The sequence below is a fragment of the Notolabrus celidotus genome, chromosome 11 (genome assembly GCF_009762535.1).
Source record: "Notolabrus celidotus isolate fNotCel1 chromosome 11, fNotCel1.pri, whole genome shotgun sequence".
Lineage (NCBI taxonomy): Eukaryota > Metazoa > Chordata > Actinopteri > Labriformes > Labridae > Notolabrus > Notolabrus celidotus.
Window position 1 is genome coordinate 26,839,354 of NC_048282.1, and position 10,326 is coordinate 26,849,679.

The window sequence follows — 10,326 nt, forward strand, 5'->3', positions numbered from 1 at the left end:
TATTTTATACAGTCTATGGGCTGAACAAGCTCTGAGCTCGTAGACATGCCAGGGACACATATTTCAGGTAAAGAACCGTTAAAGTTGATTTTGCATAATATGTCACCTTTAATTTTGAATTTACCGCAACATTTTGTTTTAAAATTAACAGTGATGAGCCGTGTTTGCTAGCTTGTGTTTATTAGCGGGGTTTCGTGTGGATGTTTACCAGAGGGTATGACATTAGCCTCCAGCTAACAGCATTGTAGACGACGTAGTGCTAATAAAGTTTGATCCAGTTCAGCGTTTTATTTCCATACCTCTTTGTAAGGAAAGCTGTCAATCAGCTGTGATGTCACCAAGGTCCAGACATTTATTGATCTGAATTTGGAAGATTGGAGCTGATTAACTGTAAAATAAAAATGTGGTAGCTTTTATCCATGCAGCTCGGAGAGTTCAGCTGCTGTACTGTCTTCATTTCTCTCTGTCTCTCTGTCTCTCTCTCTCTCTCTCTCTCTCTGTCTCTCTCTCTCTCTCTCTCTCTCTCTCTCTCTCTCTCTCTCTCTGTGTTGAAACAAGAAAAGATCATTTCTTCATTGCATTGACTTTGCTGCTTCACTAAAATCTGAAATTAATTGACTCCGATTAAATACTGAAGGCTTCTTTCTAAGTGAACTAAATACACAAGAGAAGTCTTACATGTCACTCTTTATAACGCAGGGTGCTTCATCTTTTGCTGGATGGACAGCTTAAAAAAAATAGGGCATGAATTAAGAGTATACCCCACTTCTCCAGGGTATACTGCACCACTCATCTTCAAAGCATTCAATTCAAAGCATCTATCACTGCAGCATTTTATTGACCCCTCTGTGCACCCTGACCTCCTCTTCAGTTCTGTGTAAACATCACTGTAACCTCATTTGCTCCCTCTGGACAAAGAGTCATAATACATGTCAGTCTGATTCTTCAGCAGGAGAGATTTGTCGCTGGACTGGTTTTTAAAGCCAGTGTACTTGATGTTTCCTTATAGAAGTTATGAGTCGAAGCCAAGAAACCAAATTTCATTGCTGCATATATTTTACAATTACATAATATTCTTTTGCATATAAACCGGCTGACTGATCAGGCTTACAATACAAACTCTCTGCAGGTTCCACTTAATCCAACAAACACACAAGGGCAGTCTATAAGCTGAGAACACTTTGCCAACTGTTCTTCCCTCCTGCTACTGCACAAATGAGGCCCTGTTAAGCATATTCACTTATTTCACTTTTTGATATTCCCACTTTCACTCCAGCATCCACCTGTAGGTTTTCATCCTCATGACCCTGGGGGGGGATTTTCTAAAATATCCACCCCTCATGTCTCTTTATGCTGAGCTTGCACAAAGTCCTGAGGCCCAGAGACTACATGCCAAACATGCTGTATTTATGAATCTTTCTAGCATCAGTTGGCCGACTGGAGTCGTGATTTTAAATTCATAACCTGGATATGCCTCTGAATTCATTTTCTATTTACAGCAGTGGCTTTGAAATGTTGGGTTGTCCAAAGATGTACTCCCCATATCAGCAAACTCACACTCAACTTTTTGCTCTGGTTTGAAGAGGTGAATGATTCAAAATATACTGCATTATGAAAACCTCACACCTCCAGGCAGTGTGCAGCACAATATGTTAAGAGGCTGACTTTAACTATGTCCATTTGGATTTAAATAGAAGCTGCTCTGTGCTGCCGTTGTGCAACTCCCATATAATCAATTCACAAAGGAAGTTTTAGTCCACTGAACATGTCATCTAGGACTTTAAGTATATATATATATATATTCTTTATTGAAAAGGGTGCAGATTCAGTAAAAGACGTAAAAAAAGTAAGTTTGGTTGAGATTTCAATTAAGGGACTCGTACAGCAAGGGAAATACTGAAATACTGTCCTGTTTGACCTGAACTGACCACAGCCGGAGCCTCTGCTGCTTTTGTTCCCTCGTCTGACAGATGGGAAGACGGGAACACACACACACACACACACACACACACACACACACACACACACACACACACACACACACACACACACACACACACACAGCACCATACAGCATTAAACTTTATTCTTCACTTTAAAGCGCCATGACTTCTCGCCAAGTACAGATTTCAGGTTGGTTTTTGCTCGTACTCAGTTATCATACACATCCAGGCAAATCTGTTTCACGCCTGCCGTCGCTGACCCTTTTGGAAGTAGGATTTTTGTCGGTGCTTGCACAGAGCAAGGCCATCATTCATAGCCTAACGCTAAGTATTAAGCCTTCAGTTCAACACGTGTTAGCAGGCATATACAGCTTCTCTTCTCAGGGGTTGCATTTGCTGTTACCTTTACCATTACAACCAATCCCAATTGAAAGATTCTGAATTTAAACCTTTAGGTGTACAACAAGTTTTTGGGTGTTGTAAATATTCTGTTTTTTTGTGTAATCTAAGCAGTATTGTCCAATAGTGTTTCAGTTTGGACAGACTATATTCTGTAAATGGTCCACGTGGTAAGGAAAAAGCAGAACAATGCAATCCTAAATCCCATCAGTGGACACCTGAGGAGCATTTATACTTCTATTATTACTTGGCTGTGTCAAACACTTGATTCTGATTGGTCAAAAAAAAAAACATAAGAATGGTAATTAATTCTCAATAGCAAATGTGACACCAGGGACAACCTGTTAACACACTTCATACCAAATCAATCTGTGGAAAGGAGTTTGTCACATTTCACCTCTGCCTGTTGACACTGGGGCAAACATGTTAGTTTATGTTAGCATTCTAAGTAGATAAACACTACGACAAAGATCTAAGCTCCCATCCCATGCTGGTCTTGAAAGGCAGGTAATAATGACAGTCATTAGGCCCAGATGTGAGATCAGCCTAAGAGGAAATGAGCTCAAAGCATCTCTGACAGGGAGGTCCTGTCCTGCAATCCAGACAACAACAGGAGAGCTGATCAGTACATTTGTATTTCTACCAATTGATATACATTTGTGTAATTTATGCTAAAGGTGTGTCAACTGCAAAGCTCTGAGAACTCAATGATGACAGAAATGTCAACAAAAGTATTTAAGCAGTAATCTCTGTCACCTTGGTTATTATCGCCTTTAGTGGAAATGTTCTGTTTGATGTAATTTATAACAAATAAGCAGGCTATTAAACGTGTTATTCAAAATAGAGTGTAAGTCATCAGTAGAGAGAAGATGAAGGGAGTTAAAAGTGAGATCAGATTTGAAACAGATTGTTTGGATGGCTGCATCATATCCTGTGGGTGAAACTGTCTGCTTCACTTGATTTCGCTCTGAAGCTTACAGTTACCATCATAGTTCAGCATGAGGGGAGCTTTCATGCTGCTTTCAAACACTCCACAGTAGTTTAAAACTGCTCTCACTCATCACTACCAAAAGACCAGCTTAGATTAACTTTCGACTGCTTCTCCAAAACAGAGACTTTCTAACTGACTAAATCTGTCAGGGCACTGTCAGATCAAACTTAACCACGAGTACTTTTTTTAGAACCACAACTTCGCAGCCCATCAGATTTCTGCAGCTCCTCCACCTGCAGTTTGCTAACTAACACTGACTGAGCCAGGCTGGTGTGAGCGCTGGTTTCTCGGGTGGTTACTGTGGGTTACCTTTGTGTAGACTGAATAGAACATCTGCGATCTAATAATATCCCTTCTATCATGCATATTTCATGTGTTTTCGCAGCTATTTCTCAAGCCTGCTTTGGTGAGTCATTTAGTCATACATTTTGGTTGTCACTACATACCTTTGCAAATCATGTTCCATTTCCTGCACAAATTACTGCTCATGTTTAATTCACAGGCGATACATACAGTCTAATTTGACCAGAGTAAATTATTCAACTAAAAGATGATAGATGAAGGGAAAAAGATTAGTTCTGTGACTTAATCAAACCAATGAACTGAATGCAGAGTGTAAACTAAACATCTGGCCAGGCTATAACATTTCCCTTCCACTCTAATAGATTTGCCAAGACATGATAAATGAAAGATTACCAATTACACTGTTTAATCCAACAATGCAGTGAACCATTCGACTGAAGTACTGAGCCATGCTTTGTTTCCCACAGAACAGATTCTGCACTGTATTATTAGGCCCAATCGTCAGACTAAAGCCTTGGCACTAAACCCTTGCACACTTTTCTTTCATCAGGCATAACGTGTATGAGCACCTGAGTGTGTTTGAGTCTGTGAGGGCTTAAAATCGTAAATGGGATTTAATATTGTGACACCACACATTACCTGGAAATAAAATGAACTGTTAGATAATAAGGGAAAGACCACACCCCCTCATGTTTATCCATTTATACATTGATCAACCTATCAAATGCCAGAAAACCAACACATATATCCCATGAAGATATTCAATTAAAATGCAAACAACTCTATGAACATGCAATAAAATAAAAATAAACTTGTCATGGGCTGTACCACTCATTTTGCATATAACTCTGGGTAAGTCCCGCAAATGTCTGCAGATTTATTAAGACCCACATAAATGGCACAACTTTGCATTGAAAATAAATTAATCTGAACCCTCATGCACTTGACAATTAGGCTGTAAAACAGCCCTGAGCCCTTTAAGTGTTAGCGGTAAATGTATCCAAGTGAGTGTGCTGATTGGGATGGACAGTGTCAAAATTTAAGTATCATCTTTGATGTTGGATATATAGAGAATGTTTAAATGCATGCACAATCACACTATGGTGGTGGTCTCCATTGTAGTCTTTTTATTGACATTGGTTTTTTTTTTGTTGCCTTCTTTTTTTTTTGCATCATCTATGAACGTGAAGTGCATATCTTAATTTATTTATTTGCTTATTACTCCATGTTTTTCTAATTACAGTATAATGTTTTCAAGGCTATGACTAGACTTTTTTGACTGGGTGGCACAACTGGGACATTGGCTTATGCATAAAGTACTATACAGATGTTAGATTCTTATGTATAATTATAATAATACAAATTTAATAATTTAAAAACTTTTAAATGTAACATGCTTGAGTGGCAACATGTAAACTTTTAAAAATTGTTTCAGGACATAAAAAAGATGCTTGTCCAAAGCGATTCACAGCACTTAGAAGTTTACAAGCAAATCCCTGAACACTGTGAAGAATACCTTTATTGGCAACATTGTTGGTAGACCCATTCTTCTCCTGTGCATGTCCTTATAAAATAAATGTTTGATGTATTTTTCTTCAGTTTAAAGTACCAACAAAAGAAGATGTGCTCCCTTTTGAAGGCAAAGAAAACTACTAGTAGTCTGTTGCATTGCCCCAATTGTTGATTTTTAACACAAGTCTTGCCTCTGTAATGGAAGAAAGCTAATCACAACTAAGAATTTTTGGGTAGCCCCTACAGTGGTAAATCCGATTTCAGATGATTTGCCACCCTTCGCCACATCCAGGACATGCCCCTTGTTGTTTGGGATTTTTTGTGTTTTTGACTTTGCATAATTTCTTTTTATGAACAGGCTTTTTATTATGTTTTTCATGAACCAAAAAAATCCTAAAAAATGTAATAAGTTATGACAAAACAGATTAGATACCACCTCCAGGACTTTCTGAATTTGCAACCATTTTGACCTTGTTGGCCACCGCAGCGTACACAACGCTACAAATAACTAAATGAATATTCAATGATTACAGAAGGATGCATCTATGATTTATAAGTTAAAAACTAAATATGTTTTTCCTCAGATGAATTAAATACGCAGAAGGTTAACTCAGCCAGTCAGGATGAGCCAACTCAACCATGTGAGCATTAGCAACCATGTCTCAACCTGTCTCCAGCCCAGAGACTTCTGAGGCAGCATGTGGAACAGGTGTATCTTATGAGAGGCCGTATAGAATCTACGCTTTCTCACACACACACACACACACTACCACACTCTTATACATACATCACTATACTCACTGACACTCACACACAACACTATACTCACTCATATACACAATCATACTTTCACACACACACTACTACACTCTAATACATACATCACTATACTCACTGACACTCACACACACCACTATACTCACTGACACTCACATACACCGCTATACTCACTCATATACACAATCATACTCTCACACACATACTACTATACTCTCACACACAAACCACTGTAATCACTCCCTCTCATACACACACTTCTAATCTCACTCACACACACCACTATGCTTTCTCTCACACACACACCACTATGCTCTCATACATACACCACTATGCTCTCACACATAAACCACTATGGTCTCACACACACCACTATGCTCTCATACATAAACCACTATGGTCTCACACACACCACTATGCTCTCTCACACATACCACTTTGCTGTCACACACACACACACCACTGTGCTCTCTCACACACACACCACTATGCTCTCTCACACACACCACTGTGCTGTCACGCACACACACCACTGTGCTCTCTCACACACACACCACTATGCTCTCTCACACACACCACTGTGCTGTCACACACACCACTGTGCTGTCACACACACACACCACTATGCTGTCACACACACACACTACTATGCTCTCTCTCACACACACACACACACACACACACACAGCACTTAACTCTCTCTCACACACACACCACTATGCTCTCACACACACACCACTAAACTCTCTCACACACACCTATGCTCTCTCACACACACCGCTATGCTGTCACACACACACACACTCCACTATTTTATCACTCATACACACACACACACACACACCACTATGCTCTCACACACACACCACTATGCACTCACACACACAGCACTATGCTAACACACACACACACACACACTTAGTACGCAAATAAGCCCTGAGTTTTAAAAAAAAATGACAGTGAATGTAAGCGGTTATGATAGACTCTGAGTGAGAGTACAGGTCTGTGTGAGAGAACTTGATTGAAACGGAAGTGCACTTGGATTCTCAGTTTCTGATTGGCTTGTGCGAAAAAGACCCGCCTTCGTCGTAGTCATGGAAATTTGGAGATAAGGCTGAACTGAACGTAGCCCTTGGCCTCATACAAAACATTTTAAACCCAGCTCTGAAGAGCCTCCTCATTGCTTCGTCCATTGCAGCAGTAGAATTCCCCGCGGAAGGCTGACGAATTTGCTCTAGCATTTCTGACATTGAAGTCACAATGGTAGGGGATTTTAAGATGTTCTGTATGAGGCCAAGGGCTTCATTCAGTTTAGCCATATCTCCACATCTCCATGACTACGAAGGCAGGCGGACCTTTTGTATGTATGAGAGTGTAGTAGTGTGTGTGTGTGTGTGTGTGTGTGTGAGAAAGTGTAAAATCTGGCCTCTTAAAGTGCTTTTTTCTGACTAGGCACTGACGCTTGATGACTCTTTGACCTGCTACAACAACATCATGCTGACAACTTGCCACACACAGGTCTGATAACCTGCCACTGTGTGTACAATTAAGTCAGTCAGGGTCACAGCCGCCTTCATCCATTAATAGTTTAAAAGCAGCTAACCTCATGTTATGCCTGTCAGAGCTCAAGCATCGAGGTTCACGGCCATGACTAATGCAGTGAACACTCTCAGTGTCCAGTGTTAATTCACTGTGTGACAGCACAAGTGTCACCCATCTGCATTACAGGTTCTCAGTCCAAGAATGGAGCTCACCTGTAAAATACCCAGACACGAACAATAGACGAGAAGAGGATTTTTTTACTAGATGCTGACATTGAGACTTACAGATCAGTTCCACAAGCATTTCCCTCTGTCTGGACACTGATACGTTTGTGTTTAGAGCCTTTTTAAAGTTGCTGTTTCAGCTCTTCTTGTCTTTAACACACCATCTTGCACTAAAGGAACTTGTTATTTTATCTGAAACAAGCATTCATTTGCAGACACAGTATTATTTTTCTTTATGTGCTATCTGCAGGGCAGCAGTTTTGACTCTGATATTTCAGGAAAATTTTGTAAGTCATCATCAGAAAAAGGTAAAAAGTTTCTAATTTGGTCAAGTTAAAAATACATTAGTTGTAATGGATGAAATATGCACATACCATATCTCAGTTACTGTTCTGAGGTTTGGGGAAACACTTAAAAAGCTCACTGCAACCACTGTCAGTACTTCAGAAAAGAGCCATCAGAATAGTTCCCAATGTTGATTTCTGTGAACACAATTTCATTGTTCCTCAAATCCAAAATATTGAAATTATTTGAACTTGTAGACTTTAAGACTGCCCAAACTGTGTATAAGGCTAGGAAAAATCTCTTGCTAGGAAATATTCAAAGATTGTTCTTTGAAAGAGAGAGGGGCTATTACTTAATAGAGAAGTTAAGATTGAAGATGGTGAGTGTTCAGACCACAAGGAAAAGTTTCTGTATTTCAATCTGTGGTGTAAAACTGTGGAACAGTCTCAATATGGAGCTACAGCAATGCCAGAACATAATCTAGTTCAAGAAGAAGTATAAAGAAATGATTTTCATGAAGTACAAGGAGGAAGACAAGCATTGATAATCATGAGGGGTTTACCTCAGTGGCGGTTCTGGGGAGGGGCCAACTGGGGCCGATGCCTCTGTAAAACTGAACCTGCCCCCCCCTCCAAACAAATATTATACAATAAAAAAAGCTTTGGAATCACGCCGATGTTACAGGTGGAACACATACAGTATGTGTGGCACTTGGTTCCAGTCCCTTAGAGCGCTAAGGGACTCATGTTGAGTGTAAACAGCCAAACAGCTGCTGTCAGTCTGCATTTTGATCTAGTACACAGTAGTATATATGTCTAGTATAAAGGGATGCACTGATGTTTGCCAGTTTGTTCTCAGCCGGTCCTTGCCCTTCTCAGTCTCTTTTGTCGGGGTCGAATGTGTCCCTCTGACAACACCCTTGGCCCCAGCCTGGGCCCCCCAGTAAAATTGGTCTAGAACCGCCACTGGTTTACCTTTTGATTGTAGTTGTAAATATGAAGATGATATATGAATATTTGACATGTGGTAGTGCACTAGTATAATGCCAGAAAATAGTGAGTAAAGGGGTAGGATTAGATAAGTTTTAACTTCTTCCTACTCCTTTTCGCACATGTAAAGTAGAATGTTTCAGTGTTTGCTAAAGGAACTGATTGACTTTGTTTCTGTTGTTTAATATTTCTTCTTTTTTTCTTGTATGTTTGTATAACTATTTCTTCTTTTCTACTTGTATGTTTTTTTCTATTTTACTTTTACATGATCAAAATAAAGACATCAAATCAAATAGTTAAAACATATTTACAATTATAGAGGTATAATTCTCATTGTTAAAAAATGTTCATGCAGCTTTTCTCTGTAACAGTGTTTAGGGCTTTGAATGCTTAAATATAAAGATTTTTGTGACTTTGCTGAAAAAAACGCCTTTTTCTTGGCAGGACCATCTCTTATAAAGACAGCGAGGGTAAATTGTTGTTCTCGGCACCAAAGCTTGTTTAGCTTTTGGATTGTGGACAATTAAACAGGTTGTTAACCAGCCATCTGCGTCTGTGTTGTTGAAGAGGGACCAGGTTTTATTCACTCTAAAGAAAAAAACAAACAAAAACAATCTTCTTATTGGTCAGGGACAAGTGTTGTCCCTTGCTTACCTGAGAGAGAAGCATGCCAAACAGCCCCGGGTTGCTGCCAGGTGAGAATGAGGTCTCCTTCTCCCTAACCAATGAGCAGAGCCAGGAACAGCTAACAACCCATATTCCCACAGAGGCCATCTCCTCGTGACGTCACACTCAGAGTGAGAAGCTTGAGTATTGTTATCATGTTTCTTTACTGTGTCTAAAAAGTACAAACATCGTCAATCTGATTCATTGTTATCATTTCACCACCCCTCAATTAACAAGCAGCTACAAAGCAGATGATAATGAAAATTTAGAGTGACATCAGCCATACTTTAAGTCAAACAAACATATTTAAAGCTGCTGTTGGTAGTTGTGATATAAACATCAGTTCTGTGAGAGATTTCGAATGTCAACACTACTTCTCCCCTCTCTGCTGCCGTAACCCCGCCCACAAAAGATTGTTGTGCGCGTTCTATGAGGAAGTAGTGGCTTCCCAGCCAATCAGGGCAACGTAGTGGGGCCGCCACTCGACCAATCAGGACAGAGGGTTGGGGAGTAGCTCTGATTGGTCCGTGATAACGGGAACGAGGGGAATAATAACATTACTTGATACAAAGGCATTGGAAAACACAGAGATGTTGCCATGATCTCAAATTACTTCACTTACAGATGAGTGCCTATTGGTATTATGACCTTTTCTCCAAACCCAGTAGAAAAAAGTACAGTTTTTTACACCATTC

The 10,326-nt window shown here is 39.9% G+C and overlaps 1 long non-coding RNA gene across 1 annotated transcript; it reads right to left on the reverse strand.

Annotated features, from left to right (window-relative positions):
- Positions 1-263: 263 nt before the first annotated feature.
- Positions 264-10,024, reverse strand: LOC117821865. Its single transcript, XR_004633076.1, has 2 exons — positions 9,620-10,024; positions 264-543 (listed from the first exon to the last, which is right to left on the reverse strand). It is a non-coding gene; the product is annotated as an uncharacterized LOC117821865 (long non-coding RNA).
- Between the last annotated feature and the right edge of the window lie 302 nt (positions 10,025-10,326).